General features: G+C 42.4%; 1 protein-coding gene across 5 annotated transcripts in view; it reads left to right on the top strand.

Annotated features, from left to right (window-relative positions):
- LOC105468693 (nuclear mitotic apparatus protein 1) overlaps positions 1–23,647 on the top strand; it is an 80,373-nt gene that overhangs the window by 8,264 nt on the left and 48,462 nt on the right. For 4 of the 5 annotated variants that reach the window (XM_011718919.2, XM_011718916.3, XM_011718918.2 and 1 more), the window contains exon 2: positions 2,830–2,893. The gene's annotated coding sequence lies outside the window, so the exon portion shown is untranslated. Of the gene's footprint in view, positions 1–2,657; positions 2,894–23,647 lie in introns of those variants that run through there. The other variant, XM_071075215.1, reaches the window with a different exon arrangement.

Here is a 23,647-nt window from a genome sequence, read left to right as displayed (position 1 = left end):
ATGTTTATTTGATACTTGAGTGCCTTCCTGTGACTGGCCAGAGACACTTGTTTTGCATGTTGTCAAATTTTTGGTACCCGGTGGCAAGGTGGATGCTATGTGACCTCAACACTTGGTCCTCTGAGGTCACATTGTATCCACCTTACCACTGGGTACCAATGTGTGGGCAGCAACTGCATTCAGCCCTGTAAGTGGGCATTTGTTCAGTGCCTGTACTTCTGTGATGGCCTCAATGAGAAGTGAGGTAATTGCCTGCTTTTCTAGATTTCCTGTGGTGAGACAATGTGAGTTTTGGAGAAACCTCTTATTCCCTAAGAATTTCCTGCTATACACCTCATGAGCTGCAGCAAAGTGGACTCTGTCTGATTGCTGACCTCCAAATGCCCAGTTTTCTTAGGTAGTGAGCAGATACCTAATGTAATGAGTGCCTATTATATCTGTCACAGATCTGAGTATATAAAAAAGTATATAATACAGGATTTCCCTCCTTACTAAATTTTTTTAGTTTGAAAATTTTCAAACCTATAGATATTTTGCAAAATAATATAACAAATACTTATATACTTTTCATTTAGCTTCCCTATTAACATTTTGCCAAATTTGCTCTCTATTTATCCTTTTCTGAATCTTTTTGACTGTTAGATGTAAATATCATATTATTTAATCCTTATTTCAACATTTCATAAGAAAAGTATTTCATAAGAAAAAAAAGTATTTCATAAGAAAAAGGTATCTTCCTGTATAACTACAGTACTGTTAACATGCAGGAAACTTAACATTGATTCAGTGCATCCAATGTACAGTACTTGTTCAGATTTCTTGTATTTTCCCAATAATGTTTTTTATTGAGTTTTTTAAAATTCAAGATTCACTGAAGGATCACGCGTGTATTTATGCACTTAGTTGTAATGACTGTGATGTCTTTCGTCTGCTTTAACTTTGAACAGTTCTTTTTTAATCTGAATGCCTTTTTATCTTTCATAGCATTTGTTTGATTGTTTCTTCTGGATTAGATTCAGGTTAGGCGTTTTTGGTAGAAGAACTATATAGTTTAATACAATAGTTTGATTGATGAGGCTGACACTAAAATACATAGAAGCAGTATCTGATTTTGTAAGACAGTATATAAGTTAGCACTTATTTGTGCTATCTAATCTATAAACCCTGTAGGAATTTACAGAAGAAGGAATTCAGTAGGACTTGGAATAACTAGGAATGAAATACTTTGGCAGAAAGATGGGGTTTGGAAGATGGACAGAATTGGAGGCAGTTGGGATATGGTTAGATAAGCTGTGATTTGGGCTTTCCATCCTACTATTAAGGTTGTGTATCATGAAAAGTGACTTTGAGGGTTCTGTATCTTCCATGGTGTTTGTACTGCTAGAAGCCTAATAGTATAGAGCTCTTGCTTTGGCATCAGATAGGTCTAGAGACTGTGCCCAGCATTTTGCCAGTTACCTAACCTTGGAGAAGTTTCCTCATTTGCAAGATAAAGTATTAATAACTATTTAAAAGGTTACTGTGGCCAGGCGCGGTGGCTCAAGCCTGTAATCCCAGCACTTTGGGAGGCTGAGACGGGCGGATCACGAGGTCAGGAGATCGAGACCGTCCTGGCTAACACGGTGAAACCCTGTCTCTACTAAAAAATACAAAAAAACTAGCTGGGTGAGGTGGTGGGCGCCTGTAGTCCCAGCTACTCGGGAGGCTGAGGCCGGAGAATGGCGTAAACCTGGGAGACGGAGCTTGCAGTGAGCTGAGATCTGGCCACTGCACTGCAGCCTGGGCAACAGAGCGAGACTCCGTCTCAAAAAAAAGGTTACTGTGATGCTCACAATGAGATACCACATAAATATTTGAATTAAAATATTTGAATGCCTTTATGGGAGTGCAACGTTTCCTAGATCTGCCGTGTGCCCCGCTGGATCATTTTGTTTTGTTTTGTTTTGTTTTGTTTTGTTTTGTTTTGTTTGGATACAAGGTTTCGCTCCTTTGCCCAGGCTGGAATCCAGTGGTGCAGTCTCAGCTCACTGCAACCTCCCAAGTAGGTAGAACCCAGGCACAATCCACCACACCCGGCTAAATTTTTGTGTTTTTGTAGAGACAGAGTTTTTCTATGTCGCCCAGGCTGGTCCCGAACTCCTGAGCTCAAGTGAGCCGCCCACCTTAGCCTCCCAAAGTGCTGGGATTACCGCTGTCAGCCACTGCACCTTGCCTGGATCATTTGTTTCTGTTAGTTGCCTGACCCCTGACGACGTTTGAATTTACCACTCCTGGATAATTGAAGGCAGGGAAATGAGAAAAGGCTTGGCTCACGCAGAGAGAAGTGGGAAGATTGGCTTGATCAATTCAGAGTGTATTCTGTAGAATAGTGGGAAATAAGGTTGAATAAATGACTTGAGGCCATATAATGGAGGATTTGGAAAGTTAAGCCAAAGAATTTAGATAAGATGCTTTAGGGAGAAGAAAACTGTGGAAGATTTTTTAGCAGGAGGAGAGACACTTGAAAATGAGAGTGGTGTGGGGCCTCCTGAGGAAGCAGCTTTCTGACTTAGAGACTGAAATCCTAAGAGGGCAGGGCCTTCACAGTGCTGACCAAGTGTGGGTGTGGCTTGGCAGTCTTGCCACGGAAGGCCAGAATTTCTGCCCCAGTGACTCTTCCTGCTCTGCCACTGACTCACCCCATTGACCTGGCCTGCATGGCTTCCCTTCTGCTTGCTGTCCGATCCACAGAATACTGGGGTTGCCCAGGATACCGTGAGGCTGAGCTGACCAAGAGTGGGTGGGTTAGGGGAATGAATAATCATTCCTGTCCCTTTGCCCCTTCCCTAGGTGGAAACAAAGCCAGACTGCCGGGGATCACCCTGTTCTAGTGTGTGGAGGCTTCTACCAGGAGGTAAGTCAAAATGGTTCCTGCCCTCTGCTTTTTCATAGGTCAGATTTGTCCTGAGCAGGAGCTCTACTATTTACTTTTTCCCTGACTCAGGTTCTTCAAAATGACTGTCTTTGAATTATTTGAAGCAAATAGGTTACTGTAGGAGGAGAGCAGAGAGGTTTAATAAAGATATTTTTCTAACTGTGGTAGGGTGGTGTCCAGAGGTTTTCTCTGGACCTTGCTCTGAGGTAGATTGCCCAGAACTCTTGTGAGCCAGACACTAAACATTGGCCATTGAGGCCACTACAGAGAAGTCCTGTTCTTTAAGCCATTATTTCTCCACTACTGGGTTTCAGAACCATTCTTGGTGTGCTTTAGTGTCCCAAGTTATTTATGTCCCTTTTCATCAGGGGAATGAAGGAAGTGAGAAGCAGGGGAGGAGGAGCTGTATGCATAAGTATGTATGGGTGCATTATGCTGGGAGTTCGGGTGTCTGGGTTTCTCGTCCTGACTGTTGCTAACCAGATGTGTGACCAGGGACAAATTGCATAACATCAATGGACTGAACTTTTCTCATATGTATAAAGGGACAGTTTGGATTATATGATCTTGAAGATTTCTTCCAGGGCCGAAATTTATCATTATATAATGTGTAATTATAAAGTAATGTAATAACTGAACAAATGTGACAGATATTGTACATGTCTTGCCCCCTTGATTGTAATTATGGGGCAATTACAATGTTTATAAGTTTGACCCCTTCAAAGTAATTGTGTTCTCAGCCTTTAGATTTCCTTTGGTGAAGGCCGGGCGCGGTGGCTCAAGCCTGTAATCCCAGCACTTTGGGAGGCCGAGACGGGCGGATCACGAGGTCAGGAGATCGAGACCATCCTGGTTAACACGGTGAAACCCCGTCTCTACTAAAAATACAAAAAACTAGCCGGCCGAGGTGGCGGACGCCTGTAGTCCCAGCTACTCGGGAGGCGGAGGCAGGAGAATGGCGTGAACCCGGGAGGCGGAGCTTGCAGTGAGCTGAGATCCGGCCACTGCACTCCAGCCTGGGTGACAGCGCGAGACTCCGTCTCAAAAAAAAAAAAGATTTCCTTTGGTGATGGTGTCATTGCCTCAGATTACCTCTGAGCCAATCTTTGAGTATGCTCAGAGGTAGCAAATCTTTACTCTTAGCTTGGTGGATTCAGTTTTTAGAAACAGCCAGAAGATGCTGTGAGCCAAAAAGTCATGCAAGGCCATACCTTTTTTGGTGAAGAATGAGGTGTGACTATAAAACAGTAACACCAAATTTTTCTGTTTGTCTCACATGGAGTAGACTTTAAAAGCAGCTCCCAAAGAAGTGTTTTGTTAGAATAAGTAAATAACTTCCTAAGGAGAGTATTTTGATTGCAGTTTTCATTTGATTTAATAAGATTAGAAATGTCTGCTGGAAAACAAGTCACTTTCCTTTATAGTGACTGTGCCTATGCTTGCTTATACATTGGGGTGACTAGATAGTGGAGAAAACTGGCCTTTCTTTTTTTTTTTTTGTAGACAGGGTCTCTGTCACCCAGGCTGGAGTGCAATGGCAGGATCTCGGCTCACTGCAACCTCTACCTCTCGGGTTCAAGCGGTTCTCCTGCCTCAGCCTCCCTAGTAGCTGTGATTACAGGCATGTGCCACCATGCCCAGCTAATTTTTTGTATTTTTAGTAGAGACAGGGTTTCACCATGTTGGCCAGGCTGGTCTTAAACTCCTGACCTCAAGTGATCCACCCGCCTTGGCCTCCCAAAGTGCTAGGATTACAGGCGTGAGCCACCGCGCCCTGCCAAAAACTGGTCTTTTTCCTGGTACTTTTCCCAAATCACAAGTGTGTTGAGGGCTGAAAAGAGTTGAAACATGTTGCTCTATAGGAAACTGCAGCTGAGGAGCCGTTGCAGTCCCATCTCCAGAAGACCCACAGAAAGAGTTGGAAGAGTTCTTCAGGCTATGGCAGCCACTGCCCACCAGCACACCCAAATCAATCAAGATGAGTCCCAGGTGGTGAGGCTGAAGCAGATGGTTTGGTAGCTCCAGTCTGTTTTAGGGAGAAATGATGTATTAAATCACTACCTTGATTTGTTTTTTGTTGTTAGCCGTTGTGGGTTTGAAAAAAGGTAGGCAGGAAGATGGTGAAGGGGTCAAGCATAGGGGCTGTTACCTTGAATATATGCAAATTAAGCTGATTATATTATAGTGCCCTGTAATCTGTTCCTGGAAATGGTGGTCTTGAAAACTGATCAGGGCCGGGCGCGGTGGCTCAAGCTTGTAATCCCAGCACTTTGGGAGGCCGAGACGGGCGGATCCCGAGGTCAGGAGATCGAGACCATCCTGGCTAACACGGTGAAACCCCGTCTCTACTAAAAAATAAAAAAAAAAAAAAACACTAGCCGGGCGAGGTGGCGGGTGCCTGTAGTCCCAGCTACTCGGGAGGCTGAGGCAGGAGAATGGTCTAAACCCGGGAGGCGGAGCTTGCAGTGAGCTGAGATCCGGCCACTGCACCCCAGCCTGGGCGACAGAGCAAGACTCTGTCTCAAAAAAAAAAAAAAAAAAAAAAAAAACTGATCAGTAAAATGAGGTATTAGACAGCCTGTTCAAAAGATTCTGTCACTAAGTTACTGTATAATCATTTGCAGTTCTCTTTCTTTCTTTAAACATTGTTTTCCTCATTTTTATATTGGAAAAGTTAAGAGATGCTAAAAGTTCTAGATCTGAAAATTGGATAAGCCGAAGGAGGTCTGAGGTAGGGAAATGTCTATTCTAAGCTGTTTGACTACTGGACTTGGGGTAGGAGTGGAATTTCCTTTTTACTTCCTAAATTATAGTTACTTTACTCTCTACTTAGAGTCACAGCTGGATGATCAAACATTAAGTAGCTATTTAATGAGAAGCAGGCACTGGAAGATTGCTCCTGAAAAACAATCACAGGACATGTTAGTCCTGAGAGAAGTCATTCCTTGGTAGGACTTACTGTTTGAAGGAGGTGGGGGTGAATTTCATCAAAATGGACAGTGTAAATATTGTGATTCAGACAATTGTGAGACTTTGTTTCCTGCTGTTACTAATTTCAAGCCTTTCTTTAAAGGGATTCTCCTCATGATTGGTACAGTGGGATTCATTTAGAGAAAGAGCCTTGTGTACCAGAATTAGAAGTTAATGCCCAAGAGCAGAGCCAATTGCTGGAGGACAAAGTGGCCTAATCAGTTGCTTTTCAATACTTAGATCCTACAGGTGACCCCAAAGATAAAATAGGCTACTTTGTAGCCCAGATCTTCCAGCCTAGTGCCTAGCAAGCTCACTAAGGAGAGGAGGTGACCTGTAGAATCCATACCTCTTAATCTTCCTATTTCTCTTCTTTTCCCTCAGTGCCCTTTAGTTTTAATTAGGATTGTGTAAACGTAGTCATCTTGCCAGTCCTCATAAAGTGGCAAGCCCTTGACATTTTCTGCTGGTCACTCGTGCTACATATATAACTTGCAATTAGAGGGACTAGCTTCTTTGACAATTTGCCATCCATGGCTGTACCACTGAAAGAATTCAGATTAGGGCCAATTGGCTGTCATTTACTCAGGCAGCATATTTAGTACCTATTGTGTGCAAGCAGTGTGCTAGAGTAGAAATGATTTTATTTTATTTTTTTTTTTTTTGAGACGGAGTCTCGTTCTGTCGCCCAGGCTGGAGTGCAGTGGCGCGATCTCGGCTCACTGCAAGCTCCGCCTCCCGGGTTCACGCCATTCTCCTGCCTCAGCCTCCCGAGTAGCTGGGACTACAGGCGCCCGCCACCTCGCCCGGCTATTTTTTTTTTTTTTTTTTTTTTGGTATTTTTTAGTAGAGACGGGGTTTCACCGTGTTAGCCAGCATGGTCTCGATCTCCTGACCTCGTGATCCGCCCGTCTCAGCCTCCCAAAGTGCTGGGATTACAGGCTTGAGCCACCGCGCCTGGCCTTAGAAATGATTTTAAAATGGTTTCTGCCCTCCAGGAGTTTAGTAAAATGAAACAAGTATTACAGCTAGCATCCACCCAGGGAGGATTGTAATTAAGTTTGCAGAGGAACAAGCAATATGGGAGCATGTAGAGGAAAGAACAATTGTTCCTGATTGTGGGAGCGATAAGGAGAGTTTCTGAAGGGAGAAGGCATTTTAGCTAGGTTGTAAAGGAATAACAGGAGTTCAGTAGGTTTAGGAGACAGGGCATTTGATGGAGGTCACACCATGGGCAAAGGCACAGAGCTTGGAAAATGCCTGGCGTTTCCACATGGGGAAAATGTGCCTGAGATAGAGGATATTTTAGGGAATGAGGGGAAGATGAGGCTGGGGAGGAAATTTTGAGGGTTGGATCTTAGAGAACCTTAAGTGTCATGCTAAGAGATTTGGATTTTATTCTTCATGGAATTAGCTATTAAGTGTTTTTGATTTACAGACTAACATGACCCAATCTATGTTATTTAAGTCTTGTCTGTTCTTCGGTGTAAAGTCTTAGAGGTTAGGTTGAGAGAAAGTGGTGGTCCTGGTTCTTATAATACAGTATAAAGTTTGTCAGGCATCTCCTGTTTGGGATCTTGATTCCTCAGTTATATTTACTAAAACAACTCCAAAAGCAAGAAGGCAGGAAGTGGTCAGAGCTGTGTCCCTTTAAACTGAGCTCACTACCCACCAAAGATGATTTTCTTAGGCATATACATTATGAACAGTCTTATTGCTAGTGGATTGCTTACTACTGATAATTCTTTGTGGATAAAATTTCTCACAAGGAGCGGGCTTTTCATTATAGGGCAGAAACCAAAAACATTTTTTGAGCCTGATTGGAAAATAGTATATACTCATTCTAGGACATGTGAAAAACACAGAGAAGTTTTCAGAAAACTGAAACCACCCATAATCCCACTATCTGGAGAAAACTACTGTTCTTATTTTAGCATATTTTCTTTTAGTATTTTGTGCTTGCATATTTCTGGTTTTGCAATTTCCAGATCATATATTACCTAAAATTTTATATTCTGCTTTTTTCCCCATTTACCATTTTTTCATTATATAAATTTATATATACGCTTCATAAATATTTGTAATGGCTGCATAATAGTCTATCATATAGGATTTTTATATGCTTTCAGGTTTTTTAAAATAATAATGGAATTTTTTTCAAATCATTTTTGTAATAGATATAACAAGTCCCCAAAAAGTCTTTGCCCTCGTTCTGCCCTGCAGAAGTAACCATTATATATTAATAGTTTTTTGTGTATCTTTACATGAACATTATTATGCATAAGTTTTTGTCTATGTTTTTGGTTTTTTTTATGATACATATCTACAAATACTAGATTAAACAATATGAAACTAATTTTTTCCTAATTGTATATGATGGTGCTATTTAGAAAACATGAAAAATAATGTGTTAAGGGAGAAAGTAAAAGGCACCCATAATTCTACAACTCAGAAATGAACACTATTTGGTATACTTCCTTACAAGTATACATACACATATACAAACTCACAAGTATGTGGGGAGAGGGATAGATATGTATATGATATATCTATCTGTCTATAAATATTTATATATATAGTTTTTAAAATGGGGCCATACCATAATAGTTTTATCCTGCCTTCTTTTTTTTTTTTTTTTTTGAGACAGGGTCTCACTCTCTCACCCAGGCTTGAGTGCAGTGGTACGATCACAGCTCGCTGCAGCCTCAACCTCCTGGGCTCAAGTGATCCTCCTACCTCAGCCTCCCAAATAGCTGGGACTACAGGTGCATGCCACTGTGCCCGGCTAATTTTTGTATTTTTTGTAGAGATAGGGTTTCACCATGTTCCCCAGGCTGGTCTTGAACTCCTGAGCCCAAGCAATTCACCTGCCTTGGCCTCCCAAAGGGCTGGGATTACAGGCATGTGCCACTGCACCCAGCCTATATCCTGCTTTTAAAATTCAACATTTCTTGAGTATTTCCCTATGTCATTAAAATTATTTAAAACTTTTTTTTTTTTTTTTTTTCCCCAGAGATGGGGCCTTGCTTTGTCACTCAGGCTGGAGTGCAGTGGTACCGTTGCAGTCCTAGCTCACTGTAGCCTTGAGCTCCTGGGCTCAAGTGATCTTCCTGCTTTAGCTTCCCAAGTAGCTGGGACTACAGGCGCATGCCATCATGCCCAGCTAATTTTTTTTGTTTTTATTTTTTGTAGAAGTGGAGTCCACTATGTTGCCCAGACTGGTCTTGAACTCCTGGGCTTAAGCAATCCTCCCACCTCAGCCTTCCAAAGTGCTGGGATTATAGGTGTGAGCCACTGTACCCAGCCAAACTTATTTAAAACATTTTAAGTGACTGCTTAAGATTTCATCATATAGGCCGGGCGCGGTGGCTCAAGCCTGTAATCCCAGCAGTTTGGGAGGCCGAGACAGGCGGATCACGAGGTCAGGAGATCGAGACCATCTTGGCTAACACAGTGAAACCCCATCTCTACTAAAAAATACAAAAAAACTAGCTGGGCGAGGTGGCGGGCGCCTGTAGTCCCAGCTACTCGGGAGGCTGAGGCAGGAGAATGGCGTAAACCCGGGAGGCGGAGCTTGCAGTGAGCTGAGATCCGGCCACTGCACTCCAGCCTGGGCGATAGAGCGAGACTCCGTCTCCAAAAAAAAAAAAAAAAAAAAAAAAGATTTCATCATATGTATATTCATGTCATAATTTAAGTTATTGTTAGATATTTAGTTTTTCTTCAGTTTTTCAGAATGATAAATAATTCTGTTAATGTCCATATATCTTTGTATTTCAGATTGTTTCCTAAACTTTTATTTCTGTGATTGGAATTGTTTGATGAAAGAACATGAGCTTCTTTTTTTTTTTACCACAAGATCTCACTCTGTTACCCAGGCTAGAGTGCAGTAGTATGATCACAGCTTATTACAGTTTCAGCCTCCCAAGCTCAGACTCAGGTGATCCTCCCACCTTAGCCTCCTGAGTAGCTGGGACTACAGGTGTGCAGCACCACACCTGACTAATTTTTAAATTTTTTGTAGAGACATGGTTTCACTGTGTTGCCCAGGCTGGTCTTGAACTCCTGGGCTCAAGCAATCCTAACTTGGCCTTCCAAAGTGCTGGGGTGATAGGCTTCAACCACTGTACCCAGCCAGCTTTTTTTTTTTTTTTTTTTAGTTTTGGTAAAATGTACGTAACAAAATTTACTAGTTTAGGCTGGGTGCAGTGGCTCATGCCTGTCATCCTAGCACCAGCACTTTGGGAGGCTGAGGCGAGAAGATTGCTGGTCTCGAGCTCCTGGCCTCAAGAGATCCTCCTGGTGCAGGTATGAGCCACCATACCCCGCCAAATATGAACATTTTTGTTTCTTTGTTTCTTTGTTTTGAGACAGGGTCTCACTCTGTCACCCAGGCTGGAGTGCAGTGGTGTGATCACAGCTCGCTGCAGTCTCAACCTTCTGGGGTTCAAGTGATCCTCTCACATCAGCCTCCCGAGTAACTGGGACCACAGGTGTGCACCACCATACCTGGCTAATTTTTTATTTTTTTTGTAGAGATGAGGTCTCACTATGTTGCCTAGGCTGGTCTTGAACTCCTGGGTTCAAGCAGTCCTTCCACCTCAGTCTCCCAAAGTGCTGGGATTTTGGGCATGTGCCACCACCACACCTGGCCCAAATATCAAGGTTTTGTTTTTCGTTTTTTGTTTTTTTTTGAGATGGAGTTTCACTCCTGTTGCCCAGGCTGGAGTGCAATGGCACGATCTCAGCTCACTGCAACCTCCACCTTCCAGGTTCAAGCAATTCTCCTGCCTCAGCCTCCCGAGTGGTTGGAATTACATGCATGTGCTGCCATGCCTGGCTAATTTTGTATTTTTTTAAGATGGTGTTCTCCGTGTTGGTCAGGCTGGTCTCGAACTCCTTACCTCAGGTGATCCACCTGCCTCAGCCTCCCAAAGTGCTAGGATTACAGGCATTAAGGTTGATATGTATTGCCAAGTTCCTATCCAGAGAACCACTTAATACCTGTTTATTTGTGTAAGAAAATGCACTGTTCTTTGTTTGTTTGTTTTTTGAGACGAAATCTCGCCCTTGTCCCTCAGTCTGGAGTGCAATGGCGCGATCTCAGCTCACTGCAACCTCCACCTCCCGGGTTCAAGCGATTCTCCTGCCTCAGCCTCCTAAGTAGCTGGAATTACAGGTGCGTACCACCACACCCAGCTAATTTTCTGTATTTTAAGTAGAGACAGGGTTTCACCATGTTGGCCAGGCTGGTCTCGAACTCCTGACCTCAGGTGATCCACCCGCCTTGGCCTTCCAAAGTGTTAGGATTACAGGCATGAGCCACCGCACCCCGCCTAAAATGCACTGTTCTTTGATTATTAATTTCTCATTCAAAATTCTATATTAAGTTAAATTTCCTGGAGAGTATGATAGCTTTTTTTTTTTTTAACCATTATTTTGTAAAACCAAAATTTGGGAGAGAATGCGAGGAGAAATTGAAAAGATCACTGATATTACCTAAATGACCCTATTACTTAAAGTGACCTTTTGAAGTAAGAGGAAATGAAATAAGTTACACTGAGTTCCTCCACTGATGAAATGGGGAGGATGACACCTTCCCTGCCTGCCGTACAGGAATTGAATGGCTTAAAATTCTCTGTAGAAATGACTTCTTTCATGGCCAGGATCTTCAGAAGGGTACAATCTAGAGGGGAGAATTGGCCTTCCTTCCCCACAATGGTCAGGGGCCCTTGACATGCTGGAAATGTTCAGCTGCTTCCTAGCGAATCTGCTAGCAAAAGGGAAGGAGACAGCTGTGTTGGGTTGTGTGGTGTGGTGTGGGGTGGGGGTGGGTTGTGGGGTGGTGTGGTGTGTATGTGTGTTTGTTGGGGGTGTTTAGCAGTAGACATAGTGGAGCTTGCTTTGGTTTTGTATTATTGTGGTGTGTGGGTAGGAACTACATTGTCAAAATCACTGAAGGACAGTAGGAACCAGATTTGTTTGTTTCCCATTAGACAAAATTAAATAAGGGGCCGGGCACGGTGGCTCATGCCTATAATCCCAGCACTTTGGGAGGCAGAGGCAGAAGGATTGCTTGAGCCCAGGAGTTCGAGATGAGCCTAGGCAACATGGCAAGGCCCTGTCTCTACAAAAAAATACAAAAATTTGCCAGGTGTGGTGGCTCCCACTTGTGGTCCCGGCTACTCAGGAGTCTGAGGAAGGAGGATCGCTTGAGCCTGGGAGGTTGAGGCTGTGGTAAGCTATGATTGTACCACTGCACTCCAGCGTGGGCAACAGAATGAGGCTCAGTCTCCAAAAAAAAAAAAAAAAAAAAAAAGAAACAAGGAAGATGAAGAGTAGTGCATAGGAAATCTTTTGGTGTTGCAACCCCGAAGTAAAGATAAGTCTTTTGACTTCATTTGAGTGTTTTGGGCTCTTTCCTTTGGGATTATATACCAGACCTGTACTGCATATAAATTTATTAGAAAATGAACCACACACTGTAACATAGCCATGCTCTGGCTGTGGCCAATTAGACCATCACTAATCCCCACTGAGAAGCTTTTCTTTTTTTGTTTTGGGACAGGGTCTTGCTCTCTCACCCAGATTCTGGAGTGCAGTGGTGCGATCATAGCTCACTGCAACCTGGAACTGCTTGGTTCTCCTGCCTCAGCCTCCCAAGTAGCTGTAACTACAGGCACACACCCCTGTGCCTGGCTAATTTTTAATTTTTTAATTTTTTTAGACAGAGTCTTGCTGTGTTGCCAGGCTGGAGTGCAGTGGCACGATCTTGGCTCACTGCAGCCTCCAACTCCCTGGTTCCAGTGATTCTCCTGCCTCAGCCTCCTGAGTAGCTGGGTTTACAGGTACATGCCACCACAGCCAGCTAATTTTTGTAATTTTAGTAGAGATGGAGTTTCACCATGTTGGCCAGGATGGTCTCGATTCTCCTAACCTGTGATCCGCCCACCTCGGCCTCCCAAAATGCTGGGATTACAGGTGTGGGCTACCGTGCCTGGCCTATTTTTTTTTATTTTTTGTAGAGATGGGGACTCGCTCGGCCTCCCAAAGTACTGGGATTGCAGGCCTTCGCCACTGTGCCCAGACTTGAACTTTTCTTTAGTTTTCTTTTTTTGTGTGTGTGTGTGTTTTGTTTTTTTGACATGAAGTCTCACTCTGTCTCCCAGGCTGGAATGTGGTGGTGCAATGATGGTTCACCACAGCCTTGGCCTCCCAGGCTCAAGCAGTCCTCCCACCTCAGCCTCCCGAGTATCTGGGACTATAGGTGTGTGCCACCCCAGCTGGCTGTTTTTGTAATTTTTGTAGAGATGGAATCTTGCCATGTTGCCCAGGCTGGTCTCGAACTCCTTGGCTCAAGCAGTCCACCCACTTCAGCCTCCCAAGGTACTGGGATTACGGGTGTGAGTCGCTGTGCCCGGCCAAGTTATTGTTTCTGTTTAGACCCCAGTAGTAAATATTTTAGGCTTTGCAGACCATATGGTTGTAACTACTCACCTCTGCCATTGGAGAACAAAAGCAGCCGTAGACAATACTTAAATGAATGGGCGTGGCTATGTTTTAGTAAAACCTGATTTACAAAATATGGGCTACTAATTTACAGGCTATAGTTTGCTGGCTGCTGGTAGGGGGAAGTACACTTGACAAAAAGAGGCCTAGTTTTGATGGGAAATTGTTAAAAAAAAAAAAAAAAAAAAGCTTTGATGTCTGCTACTTACTGGTTGTGTCACTCTAGCATCTCTGAACCCTCATGTTTAAAATCAAAATGGTAATACCTTTCATAAGAAATAAGAATGAACAGTTGCACATGTGAGGAGATGTTTAACTTTTCTGGAAATAAGATATAAATTAAAACAATAATATGTTCTATCTTATATATTGATAAAATATGTTGGTAGAAGGGTATAGATGGGAATTTTTATCCTCTGTTGGTGATACTATAAACTAGTACACAGTTTTAGATGGTAATTTGGGAATGTCTGTTAACATTTAAAATACACAAGCTTCTCAACCCATCAATTCTAATTATTGGTATATATTCTAGAGAAATATTAGCTTGTATGTAAAATTAGAGATGTGCTGCCAGTGTTATCAATGCAGCATTCTTTGACATGGCAAAACACTGTGAACAACTTAAATGTCCAGATGTAGCAAAATGGGAAAAAAAAGTTGTGGCACATTCTTACCATAGGATTTTTTTAAGCTTTTAAAAGTGTAAGGAATTGCCAGCCACGATGGCTCACACCTGTAATCCCAGCACTTTGGGAGGGCAAGGTGGGTGGATTGTTTGAGCCTAGGAGTTTGAGAGCAGTTTGGGCAACATGGTGAAACCCCATCTCTACAAAAAAATTAGCTGGGTATGGTGGTGCACACCTGTAATCCCAGCTACCGGGAGGCTGAGGTGGGAGGATCACCTGAGCCCAGGTGGTCGAGGTTGCAGTGAGCCATGATGGCACCACTGCACTCCAGCCTGGGTGACAGAGTGAGACTGTGTCTCAAAAAAAGTTATTTAAAAATGTGAGGAATCTATTATGTGCTGGTATGGAAATATATCAAAGAAATTTTTACGTGAAAAGGGCAAGTTGCAGAACATATGGTATGATTACAGGTATGTGGACCAAACATACATACCTGTATGTGACTATATACCTGTAGGTGTACATGCTTAGGAAAAATCCGAAAGATTGTACAACAGACTTCTAACAGTGGTCACTTGTGAGCTGGGGAGTGCCACTGGCAAATGTGGATTGAGGCTTAATGAAGAGAGAGTTTTACATTTTACTCTAGATACCTCTGTATTATATTATTTCACAGTGATAATGTATTTTTTCTCCTTCCCAATTGTTTGGAGAGCTCCTGGGCCTGTCTGCACTTGCCAGGGTTAGGAGTATGACAAAGTAGGCAACTCTTTTCACATCAATTGAGTTGGAAGCAGCTGCTGGGACCAGAACAGGGAGCACATGTAAGGAGAGGAGGGGGAGAGCATGTGCAAGTGACTGGGAGAGGCAGCCAAGACAGGCCATTTTCAATTTACCAACAGTCACTATCACGTGTCTTATCTTAACATTCTCCAAATTACTTCGTTCTCTGTCATCACACTGAACCCTGAGGATGATTCTCTGAGCAAGGGAGGGAGGGATGATGATAAGACCAGGAGTAATCAAAACATTGGGACAACAAGGAAAGTATGTGTGTAGAAATAGTTTTTTTCTTTCACTTGAAATATATCAAGGATACTCATTACAGCATTGTTTGAAATGGTAACATTGAAAATAGCCATTCCTTCAATAGAAAAATATGTGAACACATTATTCCTTATATGGACTTCTATGTAGCTTTTTAAAAGTATGAGTTAGGATTTTAGTTATTGACGCTTGGGGGGAGATGTTGATAAATTGTTAGATGAGATAAGTTGCAGAGCAATGTGTGAAGTTTAAACCTAGTTTTCTAAAAACAGAGCAACAAAACCCTTTCCAATATATTTGTATTTATGTTTTTTGGGGGCACAAAAATATGTAACCATTTCTCATCTTGTAGGAGGCCTTGGAGAGGAATGGAAAGGGGCTGGGAGATTACTAATTTTATCTTTTATCTAACTTTGTATTGCTTCACTGGTTTTGAAGAACAAGGAGAGCAAACTTGTGTAAGCAAGAAACGAAGTTTTCTAAACATCGTTTCATCTTAATTAATTAATTAATTATTTTTTTTGAGACAGAGTTTTGTTCTTGTTGCCCAGGCTGGAATGCAGTGGCACAATCTTGGCTCACTGCAACCTCCGCCTCCCAGGTTCAAGCGATTCTTCTGCCTTAGCCTCCCTAGTAGCTAGGATTACAGGCACCTGCCACCACGCCTAGCTTCTTTTTATTTTTTATTTTTTTGTATTTTTAATAGAGACGGGATTTCACTGTGTTGGCCAGGCTGGTCTCGAACTGCTGACCTCAGGCGATCCACCTGCCTCAGCCTCCCGAAGTGCGGGGATTACAGGCATGAGCCACCACGCCCAGCTCAATTTTTTTTTTTTTTTTTTTTGAAACTGAGTCTCGCTCTGTTCCCCAGGCTGGAGTGCAGTGTTGCGATCTTGGCTCACTGCAACCTCCACCTCCCGGGTTCAAGCAATTCTCATGCCTCAGCCTCCCAAGTAGCTGGGAATACAGGCACCTGCCACCGTGCCCGACTGATTTTTGTATTTTTAGTAGAGATGGGGTTTCACCACGTTGGCCAGGCTGGTCTGGAACTCCTGACCTCAAGGAATCCACCTGCCTCAGCCTCCCAAAGTGGTGGGATTATAGATATGAGCCACCGCGCCCAAAAATCAATTAAATGATTTTTAAAGGTTAACTTTTATTATTTTTTAGTGAGTTAATGAAGTAAAGAAATATAAAAGTCAAAATAGAGTTTTAATGTGGAATTAATATGTAAATCTTCTTTTGGATTTAAAGGAAGCATCTGGGTAGTGGCAAGAGAACGAGCATTCAGGGAACCAGCTTTCTAGTTGTAGTTACCAACTTTCTGATGTGTGAGCTTTAATTTAGTAAGGTTATTTAATAACTTGAAGGCTTTAGTGTCCTTATCTCTAAAACAAAGAGCTTGTACAAGGAGATGTGCTTCACAAATCTGTTATCCCACAATTGAGCTACCTTTTGAGATTAGAATATTATATTTCCTTTGTTTTAAAATGCTTTTTTTGTTTTTTTGCTTTTTTAATATTTTAACACTGAAATTGGGATGTATTTTACAATTGGTAGTATCTTTCAATTGTCACTGGCCATTTTTTTCCCCACATTTTTGTTATTTCTGAAATTGAGATATCTCAGCATTGATGATGTAGGATAGTTCCATTTTCAATGCCATTTTTGTTTTCGTAACAAAAATCTTTGTCCTTTCCTGGGCTTCTGTTACTTCCAATCCTGTCAGATTCATTCACATCACTAAGATATTCTGGATTGGGACAATTGGGTGGATATATTGTTTGAGTGTGCAGGAATTTTGTGCATCTTTTTATAACTGGTAGATGTCCTATATGTAGCTACTATTTGAGAAATCGAGTAACAAATGTGACACATCCAACTTAGTGTTCCTCAGTTTTGATTTTGTTTTGCTTGCCCGTTTTTTTTTTTTTTTTTTTTAAAGACATGGGATATTGCCTAGGCGCGATGGCTCATGCCAGTAATCCCAGCACTTTGGGAGGCCGAGGCAGGTGGATCACAAGGTCAGGAGTTCAAGACCAGCCTGGCCAACATGGTGAAACCCTGTCTCTACTAAAAATGCAAAATTAGCTGGGTGTGGTGGTGGACACCTGGAATCCCAGCTACTCGGCAGGCTGAGGCAGGAGAATCACTTGAAACTGGAAGGCGGAGGTTGCAATGAGCCAAGATCGCGCCGCTGCACTCCAGCCTGGGCAACAAGAGTAAAACTCCATCTCAAAAGAAAAAAAAAAAAAAAGAGATGGGATCTTGTTGTGTCACCCAGGCTGAGGTACAGTGGCACAATCGTAGCTCACTGAAGCCTCAAACTCCTGAGCTCAAGTGATCCTCCTGCGTTAGCCTCCTGAGTAGCTAGCTGAGACTTCAGGCATGCCACCATACCTGGCTAATTTTTTTTTTATTTGTTGTTGTTTTTCTTGAGACAGAGTCTCGCTGTGTCACCCAGGCTGGAGTGAAGTGGTATGATCTCGGCTCACTGCAGCCTCCACCTTCCAGGTTCAAGAGATTCTTGTGCCTCAGCCACCTGAGTTGCTGGGATTATAGGCGTGTACCGCCACACCTGGCTAATTGTGTGTGTGTGTGTGTGTGTGTGTGTATTTTTAGTAGTGATGAGGTTTTACCGTGTTGACCAGGCTGGTCTTGAACTCCTGGCCTCAGGTGATCTGTCTGCCTCGGCCTCTCAAAGTGCTAAGATTACAGGTGTAAGCCACCGTGCCCAACCAATTTTTTTCTTTTTTTTCCTTTCCTTTTCTTTTTTTTTTTTTTGAGGGATGGGGTCTCGCTTTGTCACCCAAGCTGGTCTTGAACTCCTGGCTCAAGTGATCCTCTCATCTCAGCCTCCTGAGTTGTTGGGATTACAAGTGCAAGCCTCTGTACCTGGCTTGCCTGTTATGTAATAATTACAGTATGGCATATATACAGAAAAGTACATAAAGTTTACAGCTCAAGGACTTTCCACAAGGTGAACACACCTGTGTTACTAGCACCTACATCAAGAAACAGAACATTACCAGCATATCATTCGCCCCTTCCCAGTCACTATCCCTCTACTGTTTTATTTTTAAATGCAGTGAAAGTATACATAGGGATGATGACTCTTGGTTCATAAGTGAGTGGCTCATGTTATCTCAGGTGAGTCTTCTGGAAAGAGCCCCAGATTAGGAGCCAGAAGACCATGGTTACATCGTGGCCCGGTTGCTTTTTAGCTGTATGACCTTAGGCAAGGTAAACTTAACTTTTCTGGACTTCATTCCTCTTTGGTAAAGTGAAAATAATAATGCCCTCACCTTAAAGAGCTGTTGTGAGGTTCATGTGACATTATTGGTAAACAGGAAATATCTTGTAAACGGGAAACACTTCGTTAGTTGTAAAGAGCCATACACAAATAATAGTCATTTTTGTTGAGAGCGGTGGAATCTCAAGCAGGAGAGAAAATGATGATCCCCAAATGTATTCTTTTTATCACCTTTGCTGTCTCATTTTTTTTGTTGACGTTGGTGTCACTGGCTTTCTGTTAAATTCTCCCAAAACAAAAATAATATAAAGGTCCTAACAAATCCCCAGAGATCTGGAATTTCTCCTGAAGTTTTTTTTACTTCCTCTCTTAATGCTGAGGCCCACTAGATCTGTTCAAGGCAGAGACCTTGGTAAATCAACAAACTTCAATGGCAAATGAGTACATCACCCATTTACAGGCCTTATAAGCAAGTATGATCCTCTGATAGACACTCTTCTGCATTTATTCACTGTTCCAAATGGAACCCAAATCCATATCTCTAACCCCAAATCATATTTTTCATTAGTTACTGGTTATTTCTAACTGTTCATCCATTAGATATCTCACATCTAAGACCTAACCCTCAAACTGCTTGCCAATATAGCAAGACTGTTTAGATTTTGGACTTGGAGTGGGACAGACTTGGGTTTGAATCTTAATTCTGCTACTTATTAGCCTCATGATCTTTTTTAATAAAGATCATGACAGGTTGCTTAACATTGTGAAAGATTTATTCTATAAGTCGAGGGTATTAATAGTATTTGCTTGATGGGGTGATACTATGCTCAGATGAATGGAGATTGTTATTGTTACTCTTACTTTTTTTCTTTTTTTTTTTTTTGTTGAGATGGAGTTTTGCTCTTGTTTCCCAGGCTGGATTGCAATCGTGTGATCTCGGTTAACTGCAACCTTTGTCTCCTGGGTTTGAGCGATTCTCCTGCCTCAGCCTCTCAAGTAGCTGGGATTGCAGGTGCCTGCCACCATGCCCGGCTAATTTTTTTGTATTTTTAGTGGAGATGGGGTTTCACCATGTTGGCCAGGCTGATCTCGAACTCCTGGCCTCAAGTGATCCACCTGCCTCGACCTCCCAAAGTGCTGGGATTTCAAACGTGAGCCACTGTGCCCAGCCACTCTTACATTCTTATCTTGCTTTTTGGCACACATGTTCATTTATTTTTCACTCAAGCTATGAAATTTAGAGGTGCTTCAAGAATTTTCCTTTTCTCATTCTTCATTTATACAGTTGTCCCTCAGTATCTGTGGAGTATTGGTTCCAGGACTTCCCACAGATGCCAAAATCCTTGGATGCTCAGGTCTCTTACATAAAAATGGTATAATATTTGCATGTAACCTACACACATCCTTCGTATAGTTTAAATCATCTTTGGGTTACTTATATAATGCAATGTAAATAATATGTAAATAGTTGTTACATTGTATTGTTTAAAATAATGACAAGAAAAAAAAGTTTATACATCTTCAGTACAGATGCTTTTTTTTTCTCCAAAATGTTTTTGATCTCAGGTTGGTTAAATCCACAGATGCGGAACCCATGGATACAGAGGGCCTACTGTAATTGGTTGTCAGGGCCTATCATAAATAGTTTTCAAAGCTACTGTTGCATCTTTATGGTCATTGCCTTACTTCAGACATACATTACTTGTTTGTAACAAACAATGGTTTTTGCACTGCATTCTGTAAAGCTTTACGGAACTATAGAACTGACTCAAGAACCAGGGAGAAGCAGAGGGAACAAGTCTCCAAATATCCCTTACTTCAAACTGTCTTCTTCTGTGTGTCCTAGGGTTCTATATAAAGGTTACATTTTAAATAGAGTTAATTTAAAATATATGGTTTGAAATCTTTCATTTATTTGAGAAGTACTTATCAAGACACTCATGCTGTGCCAGCTATTGTACTGATTTCTAAGAATTCAGTGGTGAGCACACAGTTTGTGATTTCATGGAACTTAAGGCAGTGAGAGAAAGATAAATTAATAAAATACAAAAAGGTGTAATTAGAAACTATGGGCTGGGCACAGTGGCTCATACCTGTTATCCCAGTGCTCTGGGAGGCCAAGGTGGTAGCTTCACTTTAGTTCAGGAGTTCGAGATCAGCTTGGACAGCATAGCAAGATCCTGTCTCTACAAAAATAAAAGAAAAATAGCCAGGCGTGGTGGCATGTGCCTGATAAAGTACTATTATTATTCCCATTTTACAGCTGGGGAAAATGAGGGCACAGAGAGAGTAAATAACTTGCCCAAGGTTGCAGAGCTATTAAGCTATAAACCCAGAATTTGTATTAGGTTGTCTTTAGGTTCAGACCTCATAATCTTAGCCATTATGCTCTATTGCTTTCCTCTTGTGTCTTACCATTCCAGTCTGTACTTCATACAGTTTCCCTTCTGAAACATAGCCCTGATCATGCTGTTCCTCTTTACGTTCTTCCTTTAGAAACCTTGATTGTCTTCTCATCACCTACAATTTCTTAGCATGAGGCAAGTGCCTCACAATTTAGTATTACTTACCGTTCTTTTTTTTTTTGGGGGGGGGACAGAGTCTTGCTGTGTCACCAGGCTGGAGTGCAGTGGCATGATCTCGGCTCACTGCAGTCTCCACCTCCTAGGTTCAAATGATTCTCCTGCCTCAGCCTCCTGAGTAGCTGCGATTACGGGCGCGCAACCACACCCAGCTAGTTTTTGTATTTTTAGTAGAGACAGGGTTTCACCATGTTGGCCAGGTTGGTCTCAATCTCCTGACCTCATGATCCACCCGCCTTGGCCTCCCAAAGTGCTGGGATTACAGGCGTGAGCCACTGCACCTGGCCTTACTTATTACCCTTCTTATCATCTGATGCATCTCCCTAAAACTGCATGCCATTGCTCAACTGTAATATGCTCTGTCTTTGCACGTGCTGTTTTCTCTGCCTAGAATATTCCTTTTTTACTTTTTGGTGAAGCTCTACTTATCCTCATATTTTAAGTATTTAGCTTAAATGTCACTTCCTATGTAAAGCATTCCCCATCATTCCATCCCATCCTGAGTTAGTCCCTCACAGCTCCTTTAAATCAGTACCTTCTCTTATTTTCCCATTCTAAAGTCTTTCCATGAAAGCAAGAATCTTAGTGTTTTCTTTAGCTCCCCACCTTTCCCACACCCCTATATGCTAAGAGCATTGTCTCTACCTCTGTAATGCCTTTCAGATCCACCTGTTTTAGTTCCTACTGCCCCTGCCCTGGCAGTGCAGTTTTCTGTCTGCCTCTACAGCTGCCACCTACGTCCATTTTCTGCCTCTGGCCTCACTGTTGGGCTAGAGTCATCTTTTAAAAAAGCACAAGTAGTATACCATTCTCCTGCCCAGGACTCTTGAGCGTCTCCCACTTCTCTTCAGTAAGTCACCCTGGGTTGTTGGCCCCCACTAGCCTTGCTTGTGTTATCTTACCTTCCTTTCAGCACACCCCAAGCCCATGTTCTTTGGCCTCATATTTTGGTTACAGATGTGTCTCTTCCTCTACAAGATTATAAACTCAAGTTTAAAGATTTGCCCTTGGGCCAGGCACAGTGGCTCACACCTGTAATTCCAGCACTTTGGGAGGCCAAGGTGGGCTGATCGCTTGAGCTCTAGAGATTGAGACCAGCTTGGGCAACATGGCAAAACCCCATCTCTACAAAAAGTACAAAAGTAGCCAGGCATGGTCCCGCATGCCTGTAGCCCCAGCTACTTGGGAGGCTGAGGTCGGGAGGATCACTTGAGCCTGAGAGGCGGAGGTTGCAGTGAGCTAAGATTGTACCACTGTACACCAGCCTGGGCAACAGAGTGAGACCCTGTCTCAAAAAAAAAAAAAAAAAAATCTTTGAATTCCTAGCACAGTATGAAGGATGTTTATATCATGTTTATAGTCGAATATTCCTGATTAAATTTCATTAATTCTAAGAGTAATATATCTTACATATTTTGGAGAATATGTTTTGATATAAAGAAAGAACTTCGCCTTAAAAGGGATAAATTTCAGTTAGTAGGAAAATTGCTTTTGTGAAATTTTGTACTTCTCAGTGATTCCAGATACAAAGGATTTATTTTCTGTAATGGTGATCAGGTTATTTATTAGCACCTTTAAAAGTGTGGATAGGCCTGCACGGTGGCTCACACCTTTTAATTCCAACACTTTGGGAGGTCAGTGCAGGTGGATCCCTTGAGCCCAGGTGTTCGAGACCAGCCTAGGCAACATAGTGAGACTTCATTGCTACTAAAAATTAAAAATAGCCAGGCATGGTGGCGCATGCCTGTTGTAGCAGCAGCTACTTATAAGGCTGAAGTGGGAGGATCACTTGAGCCCAGAAGTTTGAGGTTGCAGCGAGCTATGTTTGTGCCACTGCACTCCAGCCTGGGTGATGGAGCAAGACCCTGTCTCAAAAAAAAAAAAAAAAAAAAAGGTGGATATAGATCTGGTGCCGTTCAGATACCTGTATTGCCCTTTTCATGAGCCGTGGCAGAAGCAGTATGAACAATGAATGCAGAAATGCTTTGTATACATAAAGACCTGTACTGATGAGAAAGATAGAGGATGTAGCGGAGATGTGCTGGAGAGAACACTGGATTTAGAAGATGTCTCTTTGAGTTCTTGCTCTGCAGCCTTACCAGTCGACCTTGAGGCAGGTATTTTCTTCTTACTGAGCCTTAGGATCCTAATTTATAAAATTGGAATAAACCTTGCCTCTTAGGGTTCTTTTGGGAAGATTAATTGAGATGTGAGACACAACCTTCCTTAAAAATCCTGAAGTGTGTTCAAATCCCTAGCACAATAGGTATTTTAGGGTTTTATTTTATCTGCCCATGTTAGGCACCATTCCCTCTTATTTCACTTATTAGTAACATATTGACAAGTTTGGTTCTTGAGGCAATCTATCTTCCTGTTTAGAACTCATATTCGTGTTTGTTCATTTCTATCAGTGATTAAAGGCATTCTGGTATGGAAAAAGGAAAAGTGGACCTGGACAGAAAGACAGGGGTCTCAGTACTGTGTAGGACAGAGATGATAAAGTAGAGCAGTGGGGAGGAGAAGGGGTGAAGACCTAGGTATAGAAAGCTACTTTTCTTTAGGCTGTTTAGACAGATGTAGTTATAAATTGCATTTTGTGGCTTTTATTTATGAAAAGCTGCCTTGTAGTTCCTCAAGTGTGGCTCCAGTCACCTTTCATTGTATGCCATGCTAAGTTGGTACTACCAGTTTCCAAGGACCTCCTTTCAACAGAGTATTAATGAAGCACCCATATGTGCTTCGC

Source organism: Macaca nemestrina, chromosome 12 (genome assembly GCF_043159975.1).
Source record: "Macaca nemestrina isolate mMacNem1 chromosome 12, mMacNem.hap1, whole genome shotgun sequence".
Classification (NCBI taxonomy): Eukaryota; Metazoa; Chordata; class Mammalia; order Primates; family Cercopithecidae; genus Macaca; species Macaca nemestrina.
This window is presented reverse-complemented; position numbering and strand designations above follow the sequence as displayed.